The sequence below is a fragment of the Bactrocera latifrons genome, unplaced genomic scaffold (assembly GCF_001853355.1).
Source record: "Bactrocera latifrons isolate USDA-ARS-PBARC rearing strain unplaced genomic scaffold, ASM185335v1 scaffold_940, whole genome shotgun sequence".
Classification (NCBI taxonomy): domain Eukaryota; kingdom Metazoa; phylum Arthropoda; class Insecta; order Diptera; family Tephritidae; genus Bactrocera; species Bactrocera latifrons.
The window spans coordinates 1-22,818 of record NW_017537646.1 but is presented as its reverse complement, the minus strand read 5'-3'; the positions used below and the strand labels follow the sequence as shown (position 1 = coordinate 22,818).

The 22,818-nt window shown below is 37.2% G+C and overlaps 1 pseudogene; it reads right to left on the bottom strand.

Annotated features, from left to right (window-relative positions):
- Positions 1 to 12,023: 12,023 nt before the first annotated feature.
- LOC108977714 lies at positions 12,024 to 14,269 on the bottom strand (annotated as a pseudogene).
- Positions 14,270 to 22,818: the final 8,549 nt, after the last annotated feature.

The window sequence follows — 22,818 nt, the reverse complement described above, 5'->3', positions numbered from 1 at the left end:
GCTCTACCTGGATTAGTAAGAATTGCTGATGAATTAGTTTACTATTTCGGCAATGTTAACATATGCCTAACATGGCACTTCCCCTCTTAAAAGCGTTCTTCCTTGAGCGTTGTCAAAAATAAGGTAAGTTGTTGAAATTGATGTATGTTGGCTGATCATTTGGGGAATCTTTGATTTGATTCATCCTGAGGTTTGTTTCAGGGATCTGGTTAGCGTCGCTATTGGATGAGATGCTTATTTTATTTTGAGATTTYTTCCAAAATTTGCAAAAAATTATTGTGACGATGGAGGTAGCTGCAACTGCTCCAAGCGAAAGTRAGCCGTTGGATATAGTTGCTGCCTTCAGGAGATTTATTCTTCGAATGTTATTTATGTGGAGTTCTTTCAAAACTTCTAGTGAAAGTAATTCACTTCTATTTTCCTCAATTGGTGCGGGTTGCAGGACTGCTGGAATAGCGGGAAGAGGAATTAAATCGAGGTTAATATAAGTTTAACCATTGATTTTCAGCTTTGAATTATGGAAATTGATGAGCTGCGTTCCGTTTTTGATCATTCCGTCAGTATCTATGTGTCTTTGAAAGCCATTAAGCAGTAAAATTCCGGTTTTTATTCCTTCAATTTGTGGAATATGGTGCCCGTTACTTTTGATGCAAGTTGAATTATGACTATTGATTATTCTAGGTATACAGGTGTAATACTTATGTTAATTACTTGAGTTTGTTTACAAATTTCATTTTCTTAAAGCTATTGCAATTTTCTTTTATTCCATATATTTCTTTTTTCACTTTTAAAATTTTATTATATTCAATATTAACAATAGATTTATCAGATTTAAGAACAGGTCTTGATATAATTTTTTGGAAATTTTCCTTAAGAGTTAATGGTATTTTTACCAAGTAAAAAATTTTCATATTTTTGCTAACAATATTAGTATTCGATAATTCTAATGCCTCTTCTGCATTTTTAAATGGAATTTCATCATTCCCTACTTTTTCTAAAGCAATTTCAATTTCTTTTTTATTTAACAATAAGTATTCAAAATATCTTTTTTCGCCCATTGTATGACGTATTTTACGTTAATCAATTCTTCTTTTATTAATYTTATTCTATTTTGCAAATAATTGTTTCATTTTCTACATCCCAATCTCTTCTTATATTATTAAAAAGTTTATTTACTATTTTAGTTACGTTATTTAATTTTTCGTTAAAGATGTCATTTAYAATTACATGTTTATTATTATTATTATTAATTTCATTTAGGTTACTGGATATTATTTCCAGATCTTCATGGTCTGGGGATCCGGCGATTAATTTCCAAGGGGTTCCCAAAATATTTATTGATCTTCTAGATCTTTTTTCAACCGGTTTAATGGTTTCTAAGATTTGGAGGGATTGGGATAGGATATAGGATAGTGTCCTTAGGTATATCCGAGTAAACGAATTTACCAATGTCCGTCAGAAATTGTTCGTATTTGTTAAGGTCTATTACGTGTATTAGTCTAAAGGCTCCGTTCYGAATTTTTGCTAGTCCGTCATTTATTGTAACTATTCGTAGATGTCCGTTGTCGCAGTGGCATCGTAAATTAAAAGACATCTAAAAGAGAGAGGTTAATTTTGATTTTTAATATTACCTCTATGGACTATTTTTCCTGACTCTGTTAAAATTGTTGAATTTCTGTCATCCTTTACTATTTCTTTTCTAAATTTCGGAGAGATTTTCGTACCTAATCTTTTGTTTATTTTCACATAAATAATTTCTCCTGGGTGGTAAATTTTTATGGGATGTCGTTTTTTGTTATGATAAGAAAGGTCTTTTACTTGCTTGTTTTTTAATTCCGAGAGATTTTCTTCTCTTGCGATTTCGAATTGATTTGGATTGAGGGCGGCTTGAACTAAGTTTCGCCTTTCTTGTTTAAAAATGTTTTTTACAACCCCTGTTATTATATTCGTCAGTTTGTCCATGTTAAATGTGTTCGAGGTGGTAGGAGCTGGTTGAGGAGGGAGTATGCTGAGCACGGGTGGTCGGACGAGGTTTGAAGGATTAGCCATATTTCTTAAATATGTTTAAAAGTTTGGCTTGAATTTTGACTGATCTTACGAATCTAATTGGTTTTATTTTTATTTATCTTAGTCACTCCTTCTAGGAAGGAGGGCTTTTCTACCTTGGAGGGTCGCGTATGGGAAAAAGAAAAGGGCTGTTTTTAGGGGTGCAACCGTTTGAACATATTGAAATTTGTTACGATCTTCTTCGTGGTCGCGCTAATATCGGTCGGCGTTCTGTTCGCCATCAAGGTATGGCAGCCCAAGGCACATGAATTAGTACTCCCATGATGCGGTGACATACGTGCGGAACTATAAATCGTGGTCAATCAGCAAGCGATCGTCACGATGTCACGATATTTCAAACAAAGCTTACGATGTTTGATAGACTTTATCTTGAAGCAACGTATGGTATATATGATGCTGTTAGATGCTGGATGTACTCTGTTGAGTTGCAAAAAAGAGGTTTGCCGCACGCACACATTCTTTTTTGGGTGGTGGATTTGGAGGTTACACCAGATAAAATTGATGAAATCATTTCTTCGGAAATTTATAATGCAGAGACGATCCAGTATTATACGAGGTGATTAAAACCAATATGGTTCATGGACCTTGTGAACATAACAATCGCACTTCAGTTTGTATGTCTGACAATAAATACACGAAACACTATCTACGTGCTTTTCTTTCGGAAACACAAACTATAAATTATGGATATTATTGATTATCGGCGTCGCTCACCAAACGACAATGGCAGAACATTATGTTGACGACACATGGATGGTACTATATTCACCACTAATTCACWTTCAAAACTCATATCAATGTTGAGTATTGCAGGTTGGTGAAATAGATAAAATACGTCTGTAAGTATGTCACCACAGAAAGCAACAAGGTGGTTATTGATCTTGAACGATACGGTAGATACGAAACTGTAATAAAGCGCTTTGTAGGATATGTACTTTTGCAATTCATGAACGTTTTCCGACGGTTGTGCGTCTCGCAGTTAATRTGAAAAATGGCCAAAGAGTGTATTTCAACMCAGGSAATACTCAGTGGAAACACCGCCAGTAACAAAATTAACATTTACGAGTTTTTGTGCAACTTTCGTCATTGATCTGTTTGCGAGAACAATGCTCTATTCGGAAGTGGTTTGATATTATACATGGAATGCATCGTCGAAGAAATAGTCACGCAGAAAGCAAGGTCAAATAGTAGATGGACATTCAGGTGTGTTATCAACTAATGCATTATGACGAATTTGCACGATCCACTCGAAAAACAACTATTGTTTCTAACTTCGGTTGCTATTGATTAATGTACGCGGTTCAACTTTGAGGCATTGCGTACTGTGAATGGCACGGTGTGTGCAAGTTTTGGAGAAGTAAGCCAGCAGTTACAATTGCTGAAACGTGCTAATCACTGGAATGCAAATGGGATTTCGCACACTTTTCGCGATAATCATTTCGACATATCAGCCTTCAAGTCTCCTTTTATTATAGCAGGGGAGCCCAAGAGGAGATTTTTGCAGTTACTAAAGCGTGTCAGAAAATTTTATGGGAGAAACATGGTATTTTTTTTGTAGCCCTACCAAATATGAGCCCTTAAGATGGAGGCGTGCGTTGAGGCGAGTTCGTCAGATTAGAGAAAAAAAATCGGTCCTTCGGGAAACTCAAGCGCGTCAGATTAAGAGATAGTAAATTAAATGCATGGAGACGAGTGCATATTTCAATATTCTGACAGTTTGAGGGTGGCTTATATAGATAGCAGGGTGATAAGTCTATAAAAAAAAGTCACCTTAAAATACTCGTGCGCGATAAATTTTTTTTTTTTTTAATTTAAAAGGTAATTCTGTCAGAATCACGAAAATCATATAATCTGACAGTTTCCATGGGGCGATACAGGTAAAATCGTCAAATAAGGTCAAGCGTACTGATGCTGAGAGGTGTGTATCTCCCACTCTTCATTATCTTTCTCACTCTCTCGCATTGTCCTCATACTAGCGTCTGCCGCCATCTCAGCTGATCACCATAGCGTGGTTGTTGTTAGTTGACGCTTTTTGTTTTTTTATGGTGTTTTCTATTTTTTCCGTTTACAGCGATCAGATTTACATCCATTGTAAAAACGAGTGGCGTTAGTGTCAAATATGTTTTCTGTTGCGAAGAAACGTATGAAAAAGTCAGAAAGTTCACTCCATAAACTCTAAATAAGTGTACAACTATTTTTAGAGTTATTTCTGATGCAGATAAATATCTTTTTGAAGACTATACTGTCATAAAAGAAGAACAAATTTTAAAGTTTTATATGTTTTTCGGTTACGACGATCGTGACGAGGAAGTTCAAGAAGTTCTAGAAGTGGAAACCAACTTCGAGGATGACTCGAATGACGAAAGTTGACATGTTTTTTATTTTTTAATATTTATATCTATTTTCATATTAATAAATTATTCAATTTTCTATACATACTATATATGTATTTGTATACACTGTTTTTATTACATCCTGTAACAAAAGCAAGAACCAAACAGAATTCTTCCACTTTTAAATCGTCAGATTAATGAAATCCCTCTATATAATTGTGAGAATATCGTTTGGGAAGACTCTGACATCAAGTTCATCCCCCTGCATAGAAATCTGACGCGCTCGAGTATCTCAGGGTCACCTGTTTTTTTTACAAGTTTTAAAATCAGTCACGTCGAAACTGTCGAAAATTAAAATGGCACACTTTTTAAAGGTTCATTAACATTCGCTTTGAAAATCTGACACGCTCGAGTAACTTTTTTTTTGTTTTTACCTCTCATTACTCCACCTTGAATTGATTGCCAGATTATTATAAATGAGAATTTTTATGAGACTGTCTTTTTTKTAAATTTTTGAAATTAATTACCCGCTCTTCTCTCCACTAAAATGAGAAACTTCACCTAGACTTTCTTTTTGTTTTAAACGTTATCTTGACAATCTGATAAGTCTCCACGACGTACCAGTAGCAAATTTAGCACTCCAGGCTCCCCTACTATTACGGGATACGAACCAAAATTACATTGCAGAAGACATTTTACATCGTCTTCGCTAAAAATTGGAAATAGGTCAATGCCGGTTGTTGCGCTCCAGTGGAATTTCTAAATTCTTTGGAGATGCCTGGAATGGCACCACATTATTTGCGTCTCAAAGTTAGATCTGTCATTGGAACACTACTGATTATGACGCACCTATCGAATACAAGGAGACAAAAAGCTTCTTTTTACGAATTCCTTTGAGTTCTAACGATTTGCCATTCCAGTTCAAACGTATTCCGTTTCAAGTGAAAATTTCATTTGAGATGACAATCAACAGGACACAAGGATAGTGTGTGGATTAATTTGGATATGCTATGTTGTTCACACGGCCAGAGTTGGAAAACCATCTTTTCTGTATTTCGAAACAGGAACCAAAAATTTTGTTTATCGAGCTGCGTTACATTGAAAAAGAAAAATTAAATGATTCAACTTTCTTTTCATTTCAAAACACATAATTTCACACAGGACAACGGCTGCCGGGTCAGCTAGTATATACATATATATATATATATTTATATACAGTATATCCAAAAAAAATCAAGTATGTATTTTACTTGCACAAGTGTCCGACGATACCCATTACGCTTGCTCAAGCAATAAGCAGGATTGCCTTAATAAGTAAGCTAAAGAAGGCAAAAACAAAAAATATATATATATATGTATATGTATTTCTATTTATATACATATACATATACATATATATATATGATAAAAGGTAAAGATAAAAGGTCATGAAAACCAAATAAAAAATTACATAGTTACATATATGCCTAAATCAAAACGAGTATGCTTCATATAAATAATTTTTCCAGCTTACCCGCAAATAGCGCAAATATCAAAAGAGCCAGCGGTTGAGTTGCAACAACAAATCTCAAAGTGCTAAATCCACTAAATTGCCAAGAAGCACCATGCTGCACAAAGGCATTAAAAACTCAAACGCTACACAGCGAAACCAAAGATGTCGTTTCCATCGAACATCGATACGAACTGTTTAAGCTCATGGCCCTAATAACCCAAGGATCACAACGATCTTTCATTGCGTCTAGGGCACAAAATAATATAAAACTACCAACAAAAGAAGCCAYTTTTGAAATCACGGGAATGGGCGGAAGAGCAGTTCAAAGTTCTAATAAAATCTGCCCCATTACCCTATTTTCCCCCAAGCTATAGTCTTACCGCAACTAACAAATATGGGAAAGGGCGGAAGAGCAGTTCAAAGTTCTAATAAAATCTGCCCCATTTTCCCCCAAGCTATAGTCTTACCGCAACTAACAAATATGCTTTTAAGCTATCACGTAAATAGCAAGCATTGGGAAATGGTTTCACACCTTAAGTTAGCAGGTCCCAAATGCAACACTCCCACCGTAGGTATTGMAAAAATTTCAAATACACTCTTGGCACAACAGACTATTTTCTGTTGGATCCTAAGTGGACTAGTTGCAGACCCAGTCACAGCAATTACAACTCAAGTTGAGGAAATCTCAAATGAGTACCTCAATTCACAATTGAGAAAATTTTGGAAGATAAAAGAACTCTCCCCATTTCAATCACGACCCCTGAAAATCAGTACTGTGAAGACTTTTACAAAGCCACTACTACCAGATCAGATAATAGTTGGTATGTCGTACGACTACCACTAAAATAACAATTTCAACAAAGAAAACTACTTAAAAGGTGAGCTCAAATCAGAATATGATGGTGTGTTGGAAGAATACCTCTATTTAGATGACATGGTGGAAGTAAGCGAAAAAATCATCAATGGCAAATACTACTMATTTTACTTGCCACATCATGCAGTAGTAAAGCCAGATGAAAAAACAACGAAAGTAAGAGTTGTCTTCAAAGCCTCAAGATCCTTTAGCTCGGGGAATTTAAGGAACCCACACTCCAACCTGATTTGATGCTGCTTATTCCAAACTGGCTTATATTCAAATAAGACGTCGAAAAAATGCATAGATAAATAGTCGAACATAAATACGATCAATATTTTCAGCGAATTATTTTCCGAAAATCCCCCAATAATCCACTCCGCGACTTCAAGGTAAAAACAGGCGTTAAATGTGCCCATTCGAACACTCCATGAATTGGCTGAAAACACCAAGTCTGAATTTTTTCTGGCAACCCAGGTGTTAAAAACACAAACGTATGTAGACGATATTCTGTCTGAAAGTCACAGTCTTCCACATGAATACGAATCATTATCACAGGTTTATTACAGGTAATTCAAATCCTCAAATCAGCAGGGTTTCCGTTAAAAAGATTATGGCAAATAACGCAAATATATGTATAAAAAAAACATCCGTAACGAAAATTTCTTGGACACTAATTTCCTTATAGGAAAAGGAAAGTACAACCAAAACTCTGGGCATTCAATGGAATGCGATATCGGACCAGTTTTTATACACGACTGTGTCCATATCCGCATTATCCGCCATTAAAAATCTCCAAATTCTCTCCTCTGTGGCAGAACTTTTCGACCCTGCAGGATGACTATCGCCAATTATAATACAAGCCAAAATCTTGATACAAGAATTATGGCTAGATGGGACCGACTGGGACGAGCAAGTAAATCCACTTCGTTTAGAAAAGTGGTCCCACTTCGCGAGTAATCTAAACGACATCACACAAATACAAATCCCATGATGGGTAAATTATATCCCAGAGCACAAAGTCGAACTACACGGATTCTGTGCCGCCTCTGAAAAGGCGTATTGCGCCACTATATATGTTCGCACACAAAGCGACAAGGCACCAGAAGCCACCTACTAGTTGCAAAAGAAAAAGTGGCTACTCTAAAAACAATAAGTCTACCACGACTAGAACTATGTGGTGCACTACTACTTGCCAAACTAGCATCCATTGTGCAAACGCATCTGAATATGGCAAAATACAAATTATATCTCTGGTCTGATTCCGAGATTGTATTAGCCTGGTTGAAAAAATCAAATGCATGGAAGACGTATATTTCCAATCGGACGTCTCAAATTCTTGACCTAGCCAAGAAGTGGATCAGCCACTTGGCGACACGTAGCCAGTGCTGACAATCCCGCTGATCTAGGTACAAGAGGGTGCAAACCTCTGCACCTTGCCACCACCGGCCTCTTTTGGAATCTCCCGATTTTTGACCACAATTGCCCATTGCCTCAGAAAGTCGAAAGATCGACATCCTTGAGAGTTTTTACATCGCTTACATGCTCAAATTCATAGAGCGACTCAAACTTACAAATAAGGTAATACGCACAGTATACCTCCAAGGTGATACAGTGACGCACCAGGCCTTACAAAAAGGAAAGGGCGCTCTTATCGCGTCTATATATGACTATATATTATAGATACGAACGGTCTACTTCGTGCAAATGGTCGGCTTGCTTAACGTTTAACGAATGCCATCTCATTGTTATACCAGAGATCGCAACTTACCACATTATATCTCAATTATGTCTACATACTATTAGTACACACAGAACACCGCCTCATGCAACAAATAGTTCGTCAAGCGTTTTATATCCCAAGACTCAAGCCAAAAATAAAGAAATGCATTTTTTCGTGGAAGATCTGCACTATGTATAATCAAAAGATGTGAACGCAGATAACGGCAGCACTTCCAACGGAATGCTGCAACTTTGCTCTGCCCTTCACTATCACAGGTGCCGATTTCAAATAAAGGCATCCATGCTAAGGTCTGCCACACTAATGAAAGGCTACGTGACTGTCTTTGTCTATTTTACGACGAAAGTAGTACATCTCGAGCATGTGGTTTTCCGTCAAAGCTCATGAGCGACAGTGGCAAAACTTTTTTTTATTGGAGTTCAATGATCCACTGAAATACTGTTTGTGGACTTTATCAAACAAGTTTTACCTGAGATTGTACAAAAGTACTCCCTCCAAAGCATTAACTGGCAGTTCATCCCTCCAAGCGCTTCTCATATGGGTGGTTTATGGGAACCAGCGGTAAAAAGCTTTAAATCCCACCTTAAAAGAGTAGCTGGAAACTACAGATTCAACTTTGAARAATTTACAACATTATTAATTCATATTGAAGCCGTTCTCAATTCACGGCCATTGACGGCACTCTCGCAAGATCCTTCAAATCTAACAGCTCCTAAAATAGGGCATTTTCTCAAACGAACACCCATTCTGGCATTACGTGAGCCAGACATGGAGTCGCTTTCCTTACTAAATAAAAGGGAAATAATTAAAATTCTCCATCATGACTTCAGCTGCCGCTGAAAGGAGGAGTATATGAAGGACCTTCACAAAAGGTACCGCTGGAAAACTCCCGAAAAGGCGCCAAAGCATGGAGATTTTCTCCTAATACATGACGATTGTGTTCCCCCTACAGAATGGCGGCTTGGTCGCATAGAGAAGCTATATTAAGGCTCCGACGGTCATATCCGCATAGTCGATCTCCGTACTCAAAACGAAAGGCTGACCAGACCGTTCATTAAACTGTGCTTCCTACCAACCGCAGATAATAGCGAAAATGCCCGCAGAAAATGACGCGCAGAAATTGAAACATCCGTATAATAACTAAAACCGAAATCAACCGCACATGTGATAAATCATAAAGACACTACAAACTAATGAGTAGATTAGTAAATTCTGTCAAACTAAATAAAGTTGATTACAAGTCGCACAATTTCATAACATATACAAGTGAGTTGCAACTAAATTCGACTTTTTCTCCACACAGGCAAATATGGATTCAGAAAACATTTCAACTCCAACGACAACACTGAGATCGGCCATCACTTTCAACGATTGCTAGGCCCCTTTGGGGCCGGGATGGCTAAATGAGTTCAGCTTTCCGCCCTCATACACCACTAAACCACACAACACACCACTCACAAAGCAACACTGGCACACTCACCACGCCTGGAGACAACACACATCAACTGCAAGCAGCAGTCTACACCCACACACACACCAATACACGCCGTATATCAACCCACCGCAGCAGCTTTTCCTGTTCTACCTCGTTTTGTTCTTCCTAACCAACAAAAGTTCCAGTGGGATCCGAGCAAGGAGTTACTTCCACAATTTTGCAAAGAATTATTATTTAGTTATTCCCCCTTTTTTTATAATTTGTACTGGTATCCGACCAGAAAGTTAATCTCGTTTTCAATCAAATAACTCATCCAGTTATTCTAGTTATTATTTGATTTCCACTGGTATCCGAAAGGGGAGATAGTTTTTAAACCTAAGTCGTGCACAAAAAATAAAAATCGTTTCGCAAACAAAAACTAAAAAAAAAGAAGCTTCTTTCGGAGTGATTCAGCAAGTAAGTGGTGGTGTTAACTACATAGATCGCAAGTACGGGTATATATAAACCATATACATATGTATAAGCTATTTACCAAAAACATAATGTGAATATAGTATATTATATACATAAATGTTGGCAAAAAATTATAAGCAAGAAAATTCTGTTTGTAATGTAATATTTAGAAGCTAATCCTAAATTATTACTGAATAACCAAGCAACGAATATATATACCGGTTTTTATGACCCGTAGGTTTTCATAGAAAAAGACAGGAAGTTTAAAAAAAAAAACAAATAAAAGCTTCCATAGCGTAATAGCGAATGTCTTTAAAAATTACCTCTCTTCAAAACTCTTCTTTTGAGAATTAAGCCGTTTTGAAAAACACCATTCTGAAAAAGACGCGTTTGAAGTTGACGTTGAAGTCGGTATGCTCTTCACTCTATGCTCTTTCTATAAACAACACTGTAGCCACCGTAATAATTTGAATTCATATTTCAAAATTTGAGGCAATGTTTATGTGTCATGACATGTGTCATGGTACGTCCGAAATAGTCAATGGTCGCGTGTTAAAGCTACGAATATATCTTCATGAAATGTTATGATAATCTCATGCGCTTTCTTAAGCGAGTGTAAGGCTCCGAAAGGCTAGGATGGTACTATGCTCCTCGAAAATGAATTGATAACACTTATTTAACAAATTATTTATTTAATGGAAAAGTTAATAATGAAATTGAAAGGTATATTAATATTAAGTTAAAGTTATGTCGAACTCGTGCGCGTGGATATCTACTCGTGTCGCTGTGTTGCCGTCAACTCTCCTGACAGTCGATGCTGTCTCTTATACACATCTAGATGTGTATAAGAGACAGCTCTTGACAGTCGAGGAGAGGGTTGCCACCCTTACATTTCGGCCTTTCCTGAAACTTCGGAGCGACCTCGCTCCGCTGCTGATGGATCTTCGCTAATTTCAACATCGCTGGTTTCGTCGTCATCATACATTTGTGGTAACGAGCACCACGGTTTCATTTTATCGCTAGCGTATACGGAGGAGTATTGGCGTTGCGTTCGTTGGGACCCAGGAATATCCTGCACCACGTAACGATCATGGTTTAGTACTTGGGTAACTTCAAATGGGCCTTTGTACCGTGGTTCCAATTTGCGTGACGAACCTGTACTTGGCGCCTCATGTTCGACGACAACCAAATCGTTGATGCTAAATTTATTTGGTGATGCGTGCTTTTTATCGAAYCGTTGTTTAGCTTTGAAGCGTTCTTCTTTTATACGTTCCACTGCTGCCGCTCGGAGTTCGTCTAAATTATCGTATGATGTATCGTCGTGTTGCATTACGAGGACGATCTTATTTTGGAGTATATCGCGTGGTTGAAAACCGAAGAGTAATTSTTGAGGTGTTCGTGACGTTGTCTTATTTCTCATACTGTTGACTGACCACTGGATGGTGCGTTTCCACCTCGTAGCTATGATAATGTTTTTCCGCGTCCGTAGTCGCGCGACTATAGTATATGACTGGTTTCCAGTCTTCGTTTGCAACAGAACGCCGGCCAGACCGATCGAAATCGCATGTACTTGATGTTGTGCATCAACCCGAAATGCAGTCATCACTGGTCGAGACGCTAAAATTGTTTGAATTGTTGAAGTAAACGATTTAGCGGGACCCGCGCGTTTTGTAATCTCGTATCGAAAGGGTTTTAACTAGTCCTGGCGCAATACCGTCAGGTGTCAACTCATGACCCAGAAATTGTATACTGTTTTTCAAAAACTCGCATTTTTGTATATTTAACGTTACGTTTGCGTCGCGAAGAGCACTCAACACTCCATGTAATTTTTCATACATTTCGTTTATCGTTTGACTTCCGATTAATATATCGTTCATATAGTTCATCATATCGTCACTCTTAACACGCTCTTTAATTTTGGCAATTAATCGCGAAAATACGACTGGCGCATTTTTAAGGCMAAAGGGCATTCGTTTAAATTCGAACAACCCTTCCGTTGTTACGAAAGCAGTATATTTTTGACTATCTTTCGCAATCGGTATTTGGTAATACCCACTATTTAAGTCGAGCACAGTAAAATACACGTATTGCTTTGCGATTTGCAACTGTTCCTTAATGTTTGGCATTGGAAAAACTTCTTTACGCATATGTAGATTCAATCGTCTGAAATCAACGCATAAACGCTCACTACCATTTTCCTTTTTAACTAGAATCATTGGACTCACATATTCAGAATTTGATTTTGTAATAATATTACACGCTAATAGTTCGTTAATCATTTCCGCGACGATTTTCTTTTTAGGTACAGGAACCCGAAATGGTTTCTGTGCGATAGGAACGTCAGTATCAAGATCTATGGACATCTCCACTAAATCGGATTTGCCTATTTCATGCATGTTTGTTGCAAAAATATCACCGTAACTATTCAACAGTTCAACTAAATCATTTTTAGCACTTAACTCGCTTATACCGCCCTTTATATCATCGATAGTAAATTTATTATCGCTTGCAAAAGTTATACGACCATCTACAATAACAGCCCGCATATCATTAAAAAGGTCTTGGCCCAGCAGTAAATCTGCTGYTAAGARTTGATCATCTACGACATATAATATAACKTCCCGCTTTAGGTTTTCAATTTGTATTTGTACACGAATTTTCGCGTRGRCSTATATAATACCACCACAAAACCCACTTATTTTTAATGCGCATTTTTCTTTTTCACATTTTAAGTTATTTGCTACCGTAGCTCTGACCATGCAGCACTCACTGCCCGTATCAATAAATGCCATTAATTGTTGACCGTTTACAACAACACATTGCTCAAAAATGTTATTCGTTATTGTTTCTTGCGCTATATTCGTGTTTCTCACTATGGTTTTCTTTTTCCCGCAATTGTCCGGTTCACTTTTAGGATGCACTTTATCGCAATCATTGCATCTTCGCCTGCGTTGTGGTTTAGGACATTTACTCGAAAAATGTCCTTTTCCTTGGCAATTATAACAAATTACTTGTTTATTTATATCGCTAACGCTTACACTCTTCTCACTTTCAATGTGTTTCTCATATTTACCCGAACGCGTTGGAATGTTTTTGGTATAATCCGGTTTTGCTTGACGTAACTCACGCATTGTTTTAAAACGAGTAGTTGCCATAGCCGTTTGTAAGTCACGATGTTTTAACCCATCTCTAACATATTTCACGATTGCAGACTCACTCAATGTAAATCGTTTCCCTAATGCACTCACGCGAAAGCAATAGTCTAATAAGTTTTCATTTGGCTTACGCACTGCCTGACTCATTTTGTAGTGTATGTCAGCTTCATCTGGTATGCACCTGAACTCTTCGCACAACTTCTTTGAAAGTTCGTTCCAATTGGAATGCAATTTGTCTGTCGAATTGAGCCAAATTTTCGCGGCGCCTTTGAGTCGACTATAAACAGCCAACAACAAACACGTTTCTTCCTACTTATAGGCACTCATAGCACCATTAACTCTATCTACAAACTGCTCAACCGTGATTAACGATTCGGATGTTGGATCGAAGTCTGGTATCGTTTCTGCAATTTCTTTTACAGAATAATTAATTTTAGTCGCCCTTGTACTAGGTGATTCTAAACGTGCTTGTTCCGCAAACGAATTTCAGTTACTCACGTTATCACTTGGTGTCGTACTCGAATTAGACTGCATCAGCTGCAGCACCGAGGTAAACATTTCGCGCAACTCATTTATTTGATCTTGCACATTCGTTTGTGTAAATTCTATCACGTCCGCACCAACCGCTTCACTTAGTCGCAAAATTAGTTAATTTTTATGCCCTTCCGTTTCTAAACCTCTTTCGCTAAGTAATTCTTTATTTCAGATAATTTCAGACTACTGATTTTCACTACCGCCATTTTAATTATTTACGTTTGTTCGATTGTGTGTGTTTTGCACAGAATTCTAATTAGAATTAAGTCGTTTTGTTTTGTTCATTAAAGTCGCACGTTGTCGTTACACTTACGCTTAGATGTTTTCGCTACCGTTCAGGGATATAACTCGATTATCCCTCTTTCGCTAATGGACAATTAACGTTCTGCCCACTGTATTTGAATTCAACGTTCAACTAAATACTCGGGATGCCAGCGGAGCACCGACGCTTGCCCAGCGGAGTCTCAACAAACCGTTGCTCGCGAAATTTCATAGTCTTATGCGCAAACTCATCCCACTTCTGACCTGTAAGGCTCCGAAAGGCTGGGATGGTACTATGCTCCTCGAAAATGAATTGATAACACTTACTTAACAAATTATTTATTTAATGGAAAAGTTAGTAATGAAATTGAAAGGTATATTAATATTAAGTTAAAGTTATGTCGAACTCGTGCGCGTGGATATCTACTCGTGTCTCTGTGTTGCCGTCAACTCTCTTGACAGTCGAGGAGAGGGTTGCCACCCTTACACTAGTGTCTGCCATTATTGAACTCCTCAATAGCCTCATTGTCTACGAGTTAGCGTAGCTCAAGTATTTCGCTGACTCGCATACCTATTTGTCAGTAGTTTTAAAGGCGATACTTTAGTACTCCTAAAAGATGTATTGTTGAGTGTTACTTGAACCTTTATTACACACTTATAAGAGTACTAGCTGGTCAGCTTATCTGAACAAAACTTCGCTAACATGGTTATGAATTTCTATAGTATCCACACAATTTAGACATTGCCTCGTGAAACCCCGGTTTCTATAAGAAGAAGATAAACATAATTATTTATACAATAGGTTTGAAAAGAAAAATGKAAATTTAGTAGGCACACTAGTCATTTGTATAAGGCAGCGATAATAGCAAGAACCTAAAATTCGAAGGAATGGTAATGTTCTTCAGTTTATGTAATCTTGCTACTCCTTGTACAGGGTACTTTTAATTTACACTGTCCTTATGGAGAAGCACTGCTCATTATTCGTTCAGTGTTGCATCTGGGAAGGACCAGCAAAATCAACCCCAGTATTGGTGAAACGGAATTTTTCATTGTAACTAAAGCTGGAGTTCGCTAATCTACCATTTGCCCGTATTAATCATTTAACATCCAAGAATGGGTTTAAGACGAGTTTCGAGAGGTCTCGTCTTTCGGGCAACTCTGATTTCTTTTGTTTGAAATAGCAAGTTTAGGTATATGATAAAACTGACTTCGGCATGTTGCAAGTCGGAATACGTTAGTTGTGCGTAACTACCATTTGATATTCTTTTCGTTTTTTGTTTAAGTCCTTAGGTAAATTTAACAACTTCTACCCGGCGATGGTCCGGTGGTAAAATGGATTGGGGAATAATATTTGTTGTTCAACATTCCCAAATAAAGTTTATTTTTTATAGTGCTTTCTAAAATAAATCAATTGGAAAAATGCCGTCATACGAACAACTTGACAAACTTGTGCACATAATGTATAGAAACATTATGTAGATAAAATGCGGCGGGTAGGACGTGTTAAACATGTAAGCGATTACTCTTAGTGCTATCGGGAATGATGAAAATCGGAGTAGTTTATCGTAATCATCTGGAGTGATATAATAATTTAGAATTTTCCGACTTTGAGGAGCTAAGATAATAGGAGCAGGAGACTTTGGGCAGAATTCATCTGATTTCGTTGGCCACGTAGAACCATTCGCACTCAGGACGTAAATAGTTGCTCAATAGGCCATTTCAGAAGCATCATAGAAGCCATGTTTTTCTACATTTTGATTAGGGGCGAAATTTACCCATCGAAGAATTCTAATATCCGAAATAGTATGTAAGTTGTTAGCTGGGGTTTAGTTATGGCGGACATTGCAGATATTGACTCAATATATGAGAATTGAGCTGTTATCCCATTCCATTGAATCTCTATTGCTTTTATTATACTGGCCTTTTCAAATTTAAGGAAATCTGTGCCTAATAAGTTTTTCTTTATTATGTTTTTTTATGATTTGATTTAATTTTCTTTAGGGGCAAACCATATGAATTTAGTGCTTTGATCACTTGAAATAGTGATTCGCACGCTAATGAGATACTGTTGCTATCTAATGATGTCGTTCACGTATGTTTGTTTGCATTTAAGATGTATTATGCGAGCACTCATTTGTAATAAGTACAAGTACATACAAATAGATTCGTCTACATATAGGTATGCCCTATAAGACATACAAACACAAAACAAATTACTAAAATAAATATTGCATATTTTATAATTAAATAAATAGATTCGGTAATATACAATTTTCGGGATTAATTAAACGCGCTATTTAATTTAATCTGATAAACAAAATAAAGCAAAACAACGTTTCACAATTTTCTTATTTACAAGAGAATTCGCTTTGCAATCAGGAATTTCGTTTAAAGTGAATCCATTTACACAAAGAGAAATTATTTCATTAATTTATCTTATCTAAATGAAGGCATATTCTAAAGAATGTAAATCGTCACAACTACTAAATGTTTCACAACTGATTTCGGACGAAAAAAGTCCATGTATACTTGAAGAAGCAACATGCTCAAAGCAAGTGCTACAAAACAATAAAGTGAGAAAGACATTATATACAGTAAATTTAATCGGCATTAGGAGTAAAAAAATGAAATCTTGACAATTTTTGGATACGTCTTCAAGCTTCTTATGACGCAATGGTAGAATTTGTTGACCCAGATCTACCGGAAAATTTCAAATCCTCGGCTTACGCGAAATATGAAAATTGCTTAGACCTGTTTGAAGAAACTAAAGCAATGATTGTTGATCATTTAAATTAATTAATTAATACAATTGTACTCAAGTCTAGGCATTCACATCAAAGTGCCCGCATGTGACCCAAAAATTTTTCATGGGGGTTATGAATAATAGCCGTCCTTCCGGGACATGTGCACAGCCATTTACACAAACCACTGAAAATTATCAAATGCACAAAAATTTTATTGCCTTCGATTTTAATGAACTTGCCAAAAGGAAACCAAAACTTCAATACAATCAATTCTGGTAAATATAAGCACCGCAGCATTACCAGAAAAGTCTTTTTTATTTTGGGAGCAATCGCTCTCATCAAGACAAAAATTCCCCACGTGGCAACAAATGATAGAAGTTTTTACTATCCTGTACGAAAGTTTTTACTATCCTGATTGCAGAAAGGGTAGAAAAAAAGGTAACTACAAGTAAACCAAAAGGTATTCAGCACGATCTCAATAGAAGCTTCGACAAGCCCCAAGCTAAAGCAACAACAATTTATGTTGACGCCGCCCCCGCCCAGTTTCTTTCGCTACGTCTGTATCGGCAGAGCAATATTTTCTTTTCCTCTTTCTCGAAGTTTTTTTTTTAATTCGCGCGCAACTAAACACTAACTAAAAAAGTTGTGCGCTCTCTCCTTTTGCGACCGCTTAGCGATACAGACGTGGTAAGTGTTTGTCCAATTTGTTATTTTAAAAATACATATGTTATATGAAACTTTTTATTTTTCAACTTTTCCATCACATATCTAAAAGTTGTTTTGAGAATGTTTCAGTGGCTGGATCTTTAAGCATTTGAACGCGCATATTTACTTTCAGTTGTACTTTTTCAACATTACACCACAATGGAGATGATTTTAAGCAAGCGTTAATCTCATCACCATATGTTGAACGTGAAATGTCGGGAAGTCTTTGTCTGAAATCACCTGAAAGCACCAACAGAGTGCCGCCAAAAAGTTTGTTTTTAATATCTTTCAATGTCTTGTTCAACGCCTCAATTTAATGTTTGTGTGCCATAGTACATTCATCCCTTATGATAATTTTACACTGTTTCAGCACAGTGGCCATGGAAAATTGTTTTTTAATGTTACACACTGCGTCAGGTTTATTTTGAATATTTAGTGGCAGTTTAAATATTTGAGAGCATGACAAGCATATATGTATATAGCAGCAAAATCCACTTTTGAGCATAATATTCAATATCGGGCTCATACTGGAATTCTAGACGCGAAAATGAATCAGACGTAAATGCACTATGTACGTGTTGGCATTATTGATCATTTGCTCGGCATCTATTAACCGTTAAATGGCGTGATTGCCGTTATTCTAAAGGAATAACTTAATTGCGCTCAGCTCGTGTATCTTCTGACTGTTCTTGACGCAATTGCTGCATGCTCACACGTGCCTAAGCATTTTGTTGCTGTATTTGTTCTTCGGTTCTTTGGGATTTTTTATCTCTCATACTTCTAGACCTACTTGCATTACGGCTCAAATCAACCCCTTGCATTTTCTTGGCATTGCTCACTGTACAACACAGATATAAATAGAATTAATGAAATTACTAAATGATGGAAAACTTTATATGTAGTTATAAATACAGCCAGAATTATAGCGGAAATATTACTTTTATGAAAAAAAAATCTAGTATAGTTTGGCATTTCACTTACCAATAAAAGCGCGGCAAATTTTAAAGATCTAAGATTAGTATCGCAAAGCATATATCAGGATTAAACTTTAATAATAAAAATAAATGTTTTATTTTCTTTTAAACTTTTAGATTTTTAATGGAAATACAGTATAAAACACTATAATGGATCAGTTATCGAGCGGGATGAAAAATTATTAAATTATTAATTAAAAAAGAGGAGTKGGTGATAAAAAAGTAAAACTATAGGGTTATATGTATATTTTAATGCCACATTATAAAACAATAATAACAAAAAATTTTGTGCAAAATTAAAAACAAAAATTTTAAGGGTGATCAACCCTTATCGCTTAGGGATATGGAAAATAAATCGTAGATCCTACTGAATATGCATATAAAATTTGCTAAAAATCGATACAGCCGTTTCGGARGAGTACGGTAACTAACATTCTGACATAGAAATTTTATATATTAGGTTGTCAAAAAAGTCTTGCGGTATTTTCGCTAGTTGGCGCTGAGAGCGTGTGGTTCTAGTTTTATTCGTCGCATCGGGTCATGCTATACCTTTTTAGAAAGCTCATTTCACGTGCTTGATTGATTGTCATTTATTTTCGTTCGTTCGTGAGTTATAACGTCGCAAACATGGAGCAAAATACGGGATATTTTACAGTACTACTACGATAAAGGCAAAAATGCATCTCAAGCCGCCAATAAAATTTGTGCAGTTTATGGACCCGATATAGTTTCTATTTCCACCGCACAATGATGGTTTCAACGTTTTCGTTCTGGTGTAGAGGTGGTCGAAGATGCGATAAAATCGCTGAATTGGTCGGAAGAGACCGGCATAGTAGCTGCCGTAGCATCCGTCAAGAGCTGGGCCTGAGTCATCAAAAAAAAAATTTTATTAACAATTGAAAATTCAATAAAAATTCGCAAAAATACCGCAACTCTTTTGTGACAACCTAATATTAGATACATATATAGAAGTTCGTTGCAAAGTAAACTTTTTGAATCTAGCGTCTCCTGGTGCCGCCATCTATATATCGGCTGCTGGGTTAGAATCTGCTATTTTTATCGATTGTCCAGTGAGTGATTTCATGCCATTTCATTGATTGGGAGTGATGTTACTGCGTTTTAAGTGTCAGTAGCTTCGAACAAAGAGCTAACTTTAAATTTTGTTTTAAAATTGGTAAAACGGTTACCGAAACGTTTCAATTGATTGCCAATCCCGTAGGAGAGTGCACGAGAGGTTTCAATGTTTTCAAAGTAGTCGGGAGGACATTAATGATCACCAGAAATTCCAACGAAACGGTGCGTGAGTTCATCAAAAGTCAGTTGAAATCATCATTGAAATTCGTAGAAATGGAATTAAACATCTTCAAAACGTCGACCGAACATTTACGAAAAGTTTGTGCACGGTTTGTTCCGCGCAAATTGTCTGATGACCAAAAATCGATCGACGCTTGTCACATTTTAACCTTTAACCACTCACTGTATTCACCTGAAATTTCACCCTGCGAATTTTTTCTTTCGGGAAAAATGCATTTTCCCATGAAAGGAAAGCGTTATGCAGACGTAGAGACCATTCAAAGGCTTGCACCGGCATACTGGCGGCCATACCGGCCAAGGAGACAAAACACTCATTTCGACATGGACCGTGCAAAAAGCTGTAATGAAGCAGAAGGAGGTAGGTAGGTAGGAGTGCAGCCCTGTTCTCTTTCGGACTAAATTAGCACTGGCTATGCTATTTTGATGCACTATTCGTAGAGCTTTTATATCTTCTATTACGTTTCACCTTTTCTTTTAAGCCATTTTGAGGTTTCGATGAAGCTACTTATGTCCGATATGCTTTTAGTAGAAATCCCTTCAAGGTTTGGTGCTTGATGGATTCCAAGTCTTCTTAGTGGGACTGTGATAAGGCTGGGGATTCACAAAGTGGATTGTTTTGTTGTTCCCTACTATTCCGCAGCCTCGGCAGATGTTGTTGTAGTGCCCTGTTATAGTAACTGTTTCTCTGTATATATTTTTCTAGACCTGTTTAATAAGTCATATTTTCTTTTCTTATCATATGTTGGTCATAATTGTTTTGTTATAATACATTTTGTTACGTTTTTCTATCTGTTTTTTGCAACTTATTGAAATGGTCTATCGATCTCTCTTTTGGTCGATCCTATCGTAATTAGTATTATCTCCGGTTTGGTTTCGGTAAGGAAAGCTACTGCCTTTGCCAACTCGCCTGCTTTTTCGTTGCTTAAAATGTTCCTGTGGCAGGGAACCCAGATCAAATCTAGTTGGAGCTTGTCTTCATTGAGCTTAGGGCTTCTTGCAGTTGTGGTCTATACTGGAATTTGTCATGGGTGGAGACAAGGCCAGTAGCGCCGCCTGGCTATCTGTAGCTATTGCCGCTTTACTTATAGTCTCGTGGCTTTCCGATAGAGGTTCGCAGGATTTTTCTATGCCCAGTACTTCTGTTCGGTAGACGGATAGAGATAGAAACGTTTAGATCAACGGAAAATACCCCCGTGCCTACTCCGCAGTCTATTTTGGATCCACCGGTATAGACTGAGATGGTATCTTCCGCCCCTATCAGGGCCTTTTCTCCATTCTCATCTAGAGCGTATCTTCACAGATCTGATTTATTACCGTTGAGCTTGTTCAGGATTCCACTATGTGCATTGTTCTGCTGCTTTCAACCACCCAATTATGATTCTCTGATAGCTGAACATGCTGCTGTTTTGTTAATAAAGATGTCTGTGGGTAGATGATGCATTACCACAGTGAGCGCGTCAGTCGAACATGACTTGATTGCACCAGCAGAACCTGCACATGGTACTTTTTRTATTCCATTTAATTTTCGAATGTTGTATTGTTTGTTTAGCTCTGGCCACCACACCTGAGCTCCATATGTAAATATAGGTCTTATGACAGCCATATAGATCCACATGATTATACTAGGTTTAAGGCCCCAACTCTTGCTAACGATTCTTTTGAAAGTACGGATATAGTAGCCCATATATGCTTTATTTATTGTTTGGTGTGAAACTCCACCCCCTATTATTTAGCTGTGGGGGATAGAGAGAGTGTTGTACCGTTTAGTACCGGAAGTTGAAACTGAAGCATTTTGGTTCTGCTTGTGAATAGCATCAATTCTGTTTTTTTCGGGTACACACCTAGTCCATTAGTCTTATCCTATACGTTTAACCTTCGTAGTGCTCCTTCCATCGTCGCTGACTGTTGAAAGAAACATGCCTGATACCAACAACACTATATCATATGCAAATGCTTCTGCTTTCACTTCTCCACCGTTTAATTGTAGTAGTATTTCGTTCAGCGTTACAACCCATAGAAGCGAGGAGAGAACCCCTCTTTGAGGAGTGCCTCTACAGACATAACATCTATGGCACCATAGACAGAGAATTAATGATAGCACTTACTTCTATATTAGTTAAGGCGTAGTTTGTTTGTAGTGTAGTGGTTTTTCAATTACACTTATCACCTCATAAAGGGCAGTTTCGGTTGATCGGCTCTTTACGAGTGCATGTTGGAATTTCGATAACTTAACCACCATGATTGTTCTTAAATATAAGTTTATTAGCCTTTCTAGTACCTTCAGAATAAAATAGGGGAGGCTTATAGGTGCTATTCTGCCTGATTTTGGAAGAAGCACCACTTTAATTATTTTCCAACTTCTTGGGATGTAAGATAGTTGAATGCTGGCTTTATATATATCTTCAAGCCTTAGAACAATTAATTCTACCAGCTTTTGCAGCACTATGGGCAGTATGGCCCGTCTGGACCTGACGATTTAAATTGTTAGAAACTATTTATGGCATATTTTATTTTGCTTTTGTCTGCTATCTGGCTTCGGTAATCAGCTCCGTTTAACGGTGGTTCTGGTTGAACCTTCGTTAAATGCCTTTGCTGTCTCCCGGGGAAGTGCGTTTTAATAAGAGAGATATTATTTTGCATAGGAGGTTCAATCATTTCCTTCCGCCTTAATCTAGGCAACATTAGTATGTTCATTGGATAGCATTTTACTCAGCCTTGCGGCTTCTCTGCAACTTTCTATCGCAGTGCAGAAAGATC